Source organism: Salvelinus sp. IW2-2015, unplaced genomic scaffold, assembly GCF_002910315.2.
Source record: "Salvelinus sp. IW2-2015 unplaced genomic scaffold, ASM291031v2 Un_scaffold1555, whole genome shotgun sequence".
Lineage (NCBI taxonomy): Eukaryota > Metazoa > Chordata > Actinopteri > Salmoniformes > Salmonidae > Salvelinus > Salvelinus sp. IW2-2015.
Window position 1 is genome coordinate 152,546 of NW_019942986.1, and position 11,309 is coordinate 163,854.

General features: G+C 42.5%; 1 pseudogene; it reads left to right on the forward strand.

Annotated features, from left to right (window-relative positions):
* Positions 1 to 8,298: 8,298 nt before the first annotated feature.
* On the forward strand, positions 8,299 to 10,204 carry LOC139024479 (putative uncharacterized protein C7orf78; annotated as a pseudogene).
* Positions 10,205 to 11,309: the final 1,105 nt, after the last annotated feature.

An 11,309-nucleotide genomic window follows, 5' to 3' on the forward strand; every position in this document is an offset into this window, starting at 1 on the left:
AAGGAGTCAGATCCCCAGAAACCAGCTGTTGAATTGTGTTTATAAAGACTGACATTTTACCATAGCTGTGGATATCATTCAATAACACATTGAAATCCCACACTGACATTTGTTTGAGAACTGTTGAAATTACATAACACAGAATTACGCTATAAAGACAGGACTGATATCTTAATGGGGAAGATTTTCAGTAGGCTCAAGAGCTCTTGAAAAACAGACAAACCAATCAGATGGGTGGTATTTTTTTTTGAAAGTCATAGAATGGTTTTCACATGATGACCTTTATATTCTGCTGGAGAAAGATTCCCTAACCATCTTGTCCAGGGCTTTCTCCTTTTGACTCTCAGGCAGAGGGAGAAACCCCCATCAACCTGTAACAGTCTGGAAAATCTATCAGGTAAAACGCAGATATTCCCCTCATGCAGTTTCTCTCCCATAACAAGTAATTAGGTCATATCTCGATTGTGCATTCCTAATCACTTCGTTTTTCAACCATGTAAACACTATATATAATCATGTAAAAGTTTAATCTTGGGAAAGAATAAGTGATCTGACCCATTAACCACTACAGGTAATTGACAATTTGTTAGTTTAATCTAAACACAACCTCATTTTGGGCAATTTTCCGCATTACAATCAGTTATGCATGCACGGAGGGAGGAGAAAATAACACTTCCTATACCTCCTGTGGGAAATCTGATAGCTAATGGAACACTGGTGTGTAATTACCTTGACCTTCACTTCCAAACCCTGATTGCACTACTTCATGTACACACAACATGGTTTTGGTATTTATACTTTTAGCACCTAATTTGTGCAACACAAAATGCGGCCCTCTCACAAACAATCTTTTCAAAAACAGTGTAAAGCCTACTACTAAAGCACACACAGTTTAAACTATAATCACCAACAGAACAAAACAAAGGAAGCAAAATACTAAAGATAAAGAAAGAACAGGCTCCATGATTTATGGCAGTAGGAAAAGTAACTGATAGCTCTAGTGACAGGCCTTACAGGRCCATTACCGGACTGACCTTGTCCATGTAGCCCAGTGGCGTTGCAACAGGGAACCACYCCAGAGGCCAAAGCCACACACGCATCCAGACATGTGCTCACATGCCCAGCCCACTTCTGCTTATTGATAGAAAGATGGCACTATGGAGAAATGGAGAAAGTGATGCTCATTATAATCAGTTGCCAAGGAGGAGGTACTGCTGAGCAGATTGTCAATTGTTATACAGACAAAAAGGATGGAAGGCTATTAGATAACATGGTAAAAACTATGGAAATAGTTCCATTATTTCACTAGACACTATTCAGTATTAAAGCTGTCGATATACATGACCTTGCTTCTGGTGCCCTAGCTGCACAGGAAATAAAAAATAACCCACACACTGCTTGTGCTCCAGAAACAACCTAAAATATGATGCCTTCATCAGGTCTCATGTCAGTTGCTGACCTCTGACCTTTTTAAATATGCATACGGTGTTCCACTCTTTCTGACATGACATCTAAAGATGACATTGACCCAGCACCCTGATTTACACTGAAATCTGTTCACTGAATTGAAGGAGGAAAGTGCTTACTTAAACCCAATGCACTGGGGAAATGAACCTCCCCTTGACCCTTTGATCGCCACGGAGAACTATTTACAGACAGTGAGCACTTCATCATACTGCTACTTCACTTTAGGTCTTGTATAATAATTWTKTTTCTTTTTTTATTTAACCAGGTAGRCCAGTTGAGAACAAGTTCTCATTCACAACTGCGACCTGGCCAAGATAGAGCAAAGCAGTGCGACACAAACAACAGTTACACATGGGATAAACAAAYGTACAGTCAATAACACAATAGAAAAGTCTATATACAGTGTGTGCAAATGTAGTAAGATTAGGGAGGTAAGGCAATAAATAGGCCATAGAGGCAAAATAATTACAATTTAGAAATTAAACACTGGAGTGATAGATGTGCAGGAGATGAATATGCAAGTAGAGATACTGGGGTGCAAAGGAGCAAAATAAAAMATKTATAAAAAATATGGGGATGAGGTAGTTGGGTGGGCTATGTACAGCTGCAATGATCTGTGAGCTGCTCTGACAGCTGGCGCTTAAAGCTAGTGAGGGAGATATAAGTCTCCAGCTTCAGTGATTTTTGCAATTCGTTCCAGTCATTGGCAGYAGAGAACTGGAAGGAAAGGCGRCCAAAGGAAAGTTGGCTTTGGGGGTGACCTGTGAAATATACCTGCTGGAGCGCGTGCAACGGGTGGGTGTTGCTATGGTGACCAATGAGGTGAGATAAGGTGGGGCTTTACCTAGCAAAGACTTATAGATGACCTGGAGCCAGTGGGTTTGGCAACGAATATGAAGCGAGGGCCAGCCAACGAGAGCATACAGGTTGCAGAGTTAGGTAGTATATGGGGCTTTGGTGACAAAACGGATGGCACTGTGATAGACTACATCCCATTTGCTGAGTAGAGTGTTGGAGGCTATTTTGTAAATGACATTTTCGAAGTCAAGTATCGGTAGGATAGTCAGTTTTACGAGGGTGTTTGGCAGCATGAGTGAAGGATGCTTTGTTGCGAAATAGGAAGCCGATTCTAGATTACATTTTTCGATTGGAGATGCTTAATGTGAGTCTGGAAGGAGAGTTTACAGTCTAACCAGAAACCTAGGTATTTGTAGTTGTCCACATATTCTAAGTCAGAACCGTCCAGAGTAGTGATGCTAGTCGGGCGGGCGGGTGCGGGCAGCAATCGGTTGAAGAGCATGCATTTAGTTTTGCTTGCATTTAAGAGCAGTTGGAGACCACGAAAGGAGTGTTGTATGGCATTGAAGCTCGTCTGGAGGTTAGTTAACACAGTGTCCAAAGAAGGGCCAGAAGTATACAGAATGGTGTCGTCTGCGTAGAGGTGGATCAGAGAATCACCAGCAGCAAGAGCGACATCATTGATGTATACAGAGAAAAGAGTCGGCCCGAGAATTGAATCGTGTGGCACCCTCATAGAGACTTCCAGAGGTCCGGACAACAGGCCCTCCGATTTGACACACTGAACTCTATCTGAGAAGTAGTTGGTGAACCAGGCGAGGCAGTCATTTGAGAAACCAAGGCTGTTGAGTCTGCCAATAAGAATGTGGTGATTGACAGTCGAAAGCCTTGGCCAGGTCAATGAATACGGCTGCACAGTAATGTCTCAATTAACTACGCAACCAATCCCAGGCGAGGCGAGAGACGGCTTCTCCACTGTTGCATGTGTTGCTTCTTTGATTTCTAAGACCAAACATCCTGTTTCCAGACAAAGATAAAAGTAGGCCTACTTAAGGGAGGAGGGGTGAGAGGGTAGACAGTTGAAGGGATGGGGGGGGAATGGCTGGATCTAGGACCCAGTCGCTTTCGTGACCGAGCTTAAACAACGGTAAAAACAGACGGCGGGACCTGGAACGCGGTCAGAGATGGGCTGTGGCCCAAGCAGACAGGCGGGAGTTGAGCTGGAGGAGAATGGCTGGGGAGGAAATAGGAGACAGCTTAGTAATGAACCCAAGCAGTTAATGGGAGAACCATTTCCACAGCCCACCTCCACAGTCCACACATATACYATYGGMTGYCAKTTGTTCTTTGTATTCTCCATCTGTATTTAGCTTTGGATGTTTTTCTTTCAGTACACCTACAGCTACCAGAGATATCTCTCGGTTTCACAGCGTGATTGGTCTGGGCTATTCACTTGTTTGTGTACAGACAATATAGCAATTAGGCACCGTTGACAGTTCTCTGCTTTGGCACTCTCCACTACACTTACTGTGGGGTTAAGTGGGATGTGTTTAAGTGCACTTAAACAGAGGGTCAACAGTGGCCTCTCAGGTTGACAGCTTTAACAGAAACCCAAAAGAATTTGATACAACCGAACCTCGAGGGCTTGGTAGCTGTAAATGACACTGGATACAATGGCGAGCACTATTCTAAGACAAAGCTGAAAAGGCAAAGGTTGAACACGGTGCTCTATCTCAGCTTTATAGGGGCATTAGGGTCAACTCCTTTACAGGGGCTGTATGTCCTGGATCAGGTTTCCTGTTGCCTTTAGCCTCTCCTGTCAGCTGTCCTGATGGGCCCAAATAAAAAGGCCACCACAACAACTGCGTGGGTAAACTCTCCCACATGCAGATAAATATTTGTGTAAGGGGATACCCTCCACTTTACGTCTGACCCCAATAAATTGCAGCTGTGACCTCTGACCTCCTCTGTMTGTGTCAAGACCTGAGGTTCCATCCTCCTTCGACCACAGGATATTGGGAATATACCAGGAAAAAGAAGAGAAAGGTTTCTTTCAGCATATCCAAAAATGTTTTACTCATAGCACAATTGACCATTATAGATGGCTGACTTAGCATAGCACAATGGCAACTGAATACAATGATGAATGCAGTTATGGTTTGTGTATGTTTCTCTTAGTTGCYTTGAGAGCCCTGACCTGAAAGGAGGAAACAGTCTTGAAGATAACTCATCATACTATTCTATACAACGTAATGTCCAACAACTTAATTGTTGCTTGGGGATAAAGCTGACAAAACACTGAGATGCGACCAGATCCATTTCACAATGACCACAAAATGTTGATGAGGGGGCTACTCATTTTACTATTGGGACAGTTGTTACAAAGACATAATTAAAGATGGAAATGTATTGTGCAGAGCAGAACTTGCTGCTGACAGTCTGACTTGTCTGGGAGGTTTAGTCTGTAAAAGTATCTCCATGTAGCTATAATAGACATAAAACAGCTGTCTGATTCAGAGAATGATACTGTAGCAAGTCAGGGTCTGGAAGAGGCATAATCTCTGCATGCCCTGGCCTGCCTCGAGAGGGTTTCTGATTAAGCATTCATTATAAACTCTTTACTTACCAGGTAGGCTACACTGTGTCTGACTGATAGTAATACGCCTCGGAATTTAACTGAAATAGTGGGAACTGCTGAAATATATATATATTTCATATAACAAGAGACATTCACTCTCTACACCTATGCAGACTCCTCTTTCTCTTGCGCACGCACACACACACACACACAGTAGAGCCTCCTCAACTGATGTTATCAACACGCACTACATACTTTTCACTTAGAGTATGTAGTGCCATCTAGTGGTTTCTTATTTACCTYCCCACCTGACAAGAGGTAGACTATTGGAAACCAATTAATAATTCAGAAATAATTAGAAATGCCCTCTGTTAACCTGGACTCAAGGGTAGACGTAACATAGTAAAGGTAAATCAGGGACACTCCAATTAGTATGATATGTTAGGTTTCGTATGGTATGTATTCATTTGTGGATGTCCATCATCAATTTTATTATATGTTACGAATTACAATTCGTACAATATGTTACGAATGTGGACACCCCTTCAAATTAGTGGATTAGACTATTTCAGCCACACCCATTGCTGACAAGTGTATAAAATCGAGCACACAGCCATGCAATCTCCATAGACAAACATTGGCAGTAGAACGGCCCTGCTGAAGAGCTCAGTGACTTTCAACGTGGCACCTTCACCATCATAGGATGGCACCTTTCCAGCAAGTCAGTTCGTCAAATTTCTGCCCTGCTAGAGCTGCCCCGGTCAATTGTAAGCTGTTATTGTCAAGTGGAAACGTCTAGGAGCAACAACGGCTGAGCTGTGAAGTGGTAGGCCACACAAGCTCAGAGAACGGGACCGCTGAGTGCTGAAGCGCGTAGATAAAAATCATCTGTTCTCGGTTGCAACACTCACTACCAAGTTACAAACTGCCCCTGGAAGCAATGTCAGCACAATAACTGTACGTCGGGAGCTTCATGAAATGGGTTTCCATGGCCAAGCAGCCGCACACAAGCCTAAGATCACCATGCGCAATGCCAAGCATTGGCTGGGGTGGTGTAAAGCTTGCCACCATTGGACTCTGGAGCAGTGGAAACGCGTTCTCTGGAGTGATGAATCATACTTCACTATCTGGCATTCCGACGGACGAATCTAGGTTTGGCAGATGCCAGGAAAACTCTACCTGCCCAAATGCATAGTGCCAACTGTAAAGTTTGATGGAGAAGAAATAATGGTCTGGGGCTGTTTTTCATGGTTCGGGCTAGACCCCTTAGTCCTAGTGAAGGGAAATGTTAACACTACTACATACAATGACATTATAAACGATTCTGTGCTTCCAACTTTTTGGCAACAGTTTGGGGAAGTCCCTGCCCTGTTTCAGCATGGCAATTCCCCTGTGCACAAAGCGGGGTCCATACATAAATCGTTGGTCGAGATTGGTGTGGAAGAACTTGACTGGCCTGTCAGTCTGTTAAGCCCTGACCTTAACCTTATCAAACATACTTTGGGATGAATTGGAACGACGACTGTGAGCCAGGCCTAATCGCCCAACATCAATGCCCAACCTCACTTATGTTCCAACATCTAGTGGAAAGCCTTCCCAGAAGAGTGGAAGCTGTTATAGCAGCAAAGGGGGGACCAACTCCATATTAATGCCCATGATTTTGGAATGAGATGTTCGACAAGCACACCCCTGAGGGGCCCCAGTGTTGAGGATCGGCGTGGCAGACGTGTTGTTGCCTACCCTCACCACCTGGGGGCGGCCCGTCAGGAAGTCCAGGATCCAGTTGCAGAAGGAGGTGTTTAGTCCCAGGGTCCTTAGCTTAGTGATGAGCTTTGTGGGCACTATAGTGTTGAATGCTGAGCTGTAGTCAATGAACAGCATTCTCACTTATGTGTTATTTTTGTCCAGGTGGGAAAGGGCAGTGTGTAGTGTGATTGAGATTGCGTCATCTGTGGATCTGTTGGGGCGGTATATGAATTGGAGTGTGTCTAGGGTATCCGGGATGACGGTGTTGATGTGAGCCATGACCAACCTCTCAAAGCACTTCATGGCTACCGACATGAGTGCTACGGGGTGGTAATCATTTAGGCAGGTTACCTTTGCTTCCTTGGGCACAGGAACTATGGTGGTTTGCTTGAAAAATGTACTGTAGGTATTACAGACTCTGTCAGGGAGAGGTTGAAAATGTCGGTAAAGACACTTGCCAGTTGGTCCGCACATGCTTTGAGTACACGTCCTGGTAATCCATTTGGCCCTGCGGCTTTGGGAATGTTGACCCGTTTAAAAGGTCTTGCTCACATCGGCTACCGAGAGCGTTATTACACAGTTGTCCGGAACAGCTGGTGCTCTCATGCATGCTTCAGTGTTGCTTTCCTCGAAGCGAGCATAAAAAAGGCATTAGCTCGTCTGGTAGGCTCGCGTCACTGGGCAGCTCGCGGTTGTGTTTCCCTTTGTAGTCTGTAATAGTTGTCAAGCCCTGCCACATACGAGGAGAGTCAGAGCCGGTGTAGTAGGATTCAATCTTAATCCTGTAAGTAATTAGCTAAAATTCAAAAGTTGTCCATGATGAGATTCAAATAAGCAACCTTCAGGTTGCTAGACTATCATGTTATACGCCCACCCTTCCACCCCGTCTAAGTAACCTTCTGTAACCATACCAAACGTAATATATCATACTAATTTGAGCGTTCCGGATTTACATTTACTATGTTACGTCTAGTGTATGAGACTAGGCTGCATCTGTCTACACATCCTGACTGTGTAAATTACCATATTCTTTTCTATTCTGTTACTTATAACAATACAGTGATCAAACACATTTGTGAACAGACAAACACTGTAGATTTAATCAAATATTCTAAGAAGCTACACTAAAGTTTACACATTCGAAAACTACCCTTCAGGATAGAAAGTCTACCAAGCACAGGCCGCGTTATTTCATATGCCTCCACATTACTTATACAGTCTTTACTAATATGACAGGTCCTTAAATTTGAGGGTTGATATTGACATTCAGAGCGCACATAGTTCATCGGTTGCTAGGAAGTTCCTGTTTCTCTTTTTTCTTTTAGCAGAGTCTCCTGCTGTTCTCAGACCTTTTGCATATTCTTTATGTAAAGTATCCAGACCCTGGTCACTTAGCAACCACTTCTATTGTATTAATACTTTCTTCCTGTGTTGTACCTTACATCACATCAAACAGTGCAAGCTGAACTTGAAACTTGCAGTGATTTCTGAACATGTGTCTTCTATAACAGATTGAGCCTTTGAAATTCAAGTTTATCCCTGGTCAACACCGCTTGATGTTTTTAAAAAGAGGTTGAAGCAAAGTGTGTAATGTTAGACAGTTTAGAGTTTTCTAATGCTGTATTGTTGAGAAGTTCAATAGCCCTTCATTTTTTTCTTTGCACCTGAACAGGTTACCGTTCATACAATTTCAGGACTGTGATATCACAATGACCTCTAACAGTTACTTGGATCCTTCGACATCAGTTTATTTTAATAAAAAGACAGTATTTTCTGCCAGCCTGAACTTGGCCACCATAAGAAGCAAAGGTTTTATCTGTCCTCATTATTCACATCAGGTTGACCCATGGAACTTGAAGCTGCCTGATTTCTCTCCTAAACTCTACACATCTCTGAGTGTCCCTCGAAGGAAGAAGACAAAAATACACACCAACCATTACTGACACTTGCCTCCAGTGAGACAGCTGTCATGTTCTGACCATAGTTCTTTTGTATTTTCTTTGTTTTAGTGTGGTCAGGGCGTGAGTTGGGTGGGTTATCTATGTTTTGTGTTTCTATGTTGGGTTTGTCGTTTGGCCTGATATGGTTCTCAATCAGAGGCAGGTGTTTGTCATTGTCTCTGATTGGGAACCATATTTAAGTAGTCTGTTTTGTCTTTTGGTTTGTGGGTGTTTGTCTTCTGTGTCAGTGTTTGTCGCCACACGGTATTGTTTCATTTGGTCATTGTTTTGTTTAGTGTTCTGAGTTTGAATTAAACATCATCATGAACACTTACCACGCTGCGCTTTGGTCCGATCCTTCTACCACCACAGACAATCGTTACAACAACCTTCAGTGGACAGATTTACACCAAACATTCTAGTTCCTGAGATTGACCAGAATAAAAAAATCACTGCCAAAGTTCAGTACATCATACAGACCTCCTGGCTCTTTAGAATCCAAGCTGATGTTCGTTAAAACAGGGAAATACTCTCCTGTGGCCTACAAGAACCCTAAACCACATAACTTTAGACCGGTATGGTGCTGGAACATAACATAACACCTTCCTTACATGTTCATTGTGATTTCCATGATTTGTACAAAATACTGGTACTAAATTCTTGCTGTGTATGATTCTAACACAAGATGGCGACAAATATATTGAAAAATGTTTTGCCCTGAAACATTTAATTTCAGCTTGCTGATGACATGCCAAATATAGTTACTGCAGCTGAAAGGGATCCTGGTCACTAGAACTTCAAATCCCAGCACCCGAGTATAAGTAAGTCAGCTTTCCTGAATATTGGTGCATAGACACCGCTCTATTACTGTAATTAGACAATTTCCTAAGCATCAACCATTTTGTGCTTACTCATGACATAAGCAGTCCATGGCCTTTTATCAAAACTATGCCTACATTACACAGCAAACTCAGCAATATCCGGCCAACTGTGACACTGGTTTCCATTCTACTCCAGTTAGGGGGACCAGATCGGACACAGACACTTATAATGGAACCTTCGGGGAAGATGGACACCTATAAGCCAACAGAGCCTAGATGGGAGGCCAGGCTCACACTCCCTACACACTCCCTAAATTGCCCTGGCCCCCAAAATCTGCCTCCTACACTATGAGTAGGCTGGTTTATGCCCAACCTGGCTATAGGCCCCACACCATTTTAATTCAATGCTTTCATGCTACTTTAGGCCACTTTAGTAGCGTGAGTGTTGAATTGGTGAGTTACCAAGTTATTATGCTGTTTAACCCAAAAGTGCTAAAACAAAACTATTTCCCCACCCGCCACTGTTTCGGTAAAAAGCTTAGGGCTGGAGAAATGTAACCACTCAAATTCATAGGCAGAGATATTGATGCAAAGATTGACCATCCATGATATCAACATTATTGTTTTAACTACTTGTTAAGGCTATACAGTTTAGGATCATCTTTCCACCATTAAAAAGCCTAGAGCATAAGCCAAACCCATAATAAATATAGTATCTTCTGCTTCAAGTTTCTACTGATATACATTTTCTGAAATATTTTCTTATTCTCAGACACAGGCACAGACGCGGAGTGTACAGTGCTTTCACGGACAGAGTAGAGGAGAAGATCTCCAGCTCTTGGGAAACTGGCTGACACTTTGACCTCCTAAGTCGTCTATGGAGTCCACAGCTGTGCAGTGATATGTGCATCGGCTCCCCTAAAATTTCCAGTGTGTTAAACCAGATAATATGTTCTCATCTGGGTGTGTGAAAGACATGGCTGAAATACGAAATAGTTGCATTCACAGAAAGGAATCTTGCAGGCTATAGCCTAATGAAAATACTTCCAAGGTATCATGAAAATACAATAGTTCATTGCAAAACAATTGCCCTTGCCATGACTCTTTTTGAAATATGTCAGTTTTTTTTTTTTATATAGGCCTAATAAGCCATTGTGTGTGTATAAATCTATTCTCTCAGACAATAGGCAACAAAGATAATCCCAGTAACGGAAAAATGTAAACAAAGTGTGTCATTACAATGCCATTGAAACTCGTTTCTAAAACGTCGGCCTATATGCAATTAAAGTTCACAATTGGAGAGCAGCTAATCTCGGTTAATCCAGAACAAAAGTCATGAGTAATTGGTCAGAGGCTCGATTAAATTCTGTGTCCATACATGAGGGAGGGAGAAGGGAACAAAGAGCTCCACCCTCTCTCTTTGCAAGTTAGGGGCAAGTCTATGGGCCAAATGCTCCCTCCCCTTTCCGAAATTCTAAAGCACCAGAACTAATGCTGCTCTTTATCTCACACTTCCCGTTGTATCRTGATAMATTAGTGTACCATTTATGTTAATRTAGTCTGTCCACGAGAGATTAGAGAGCAGCCAMACTAATTTCGGAACCCGGAACCAAATTATTGCAAATGTTTGTWCATGTTACTAGCGATTACAAGCACATTCCTATTGCTAAACATGCCCCACATTTGTAGGCTATATAAGAGTTCACATTCAAGAAAAAAGTTATGTATATTTAGAAGTTGTAGCCTACACATTGTATTTGTGACCTGGGGGGTATATTACAAAGCAGCATCAACTTTTATAAGCAACAAGAAATAACTTGGTTTTATGGTTAATAAAAATAAATGGTTTGATAAATCAATTAGACCATGCCCATGTCAAGCTCATCTTTCTACAAAATAAAAGTTATCAGAATATTTAGACAAGTTAACTGGCTAACTCCGTAATCCTGTTTCGTAGTA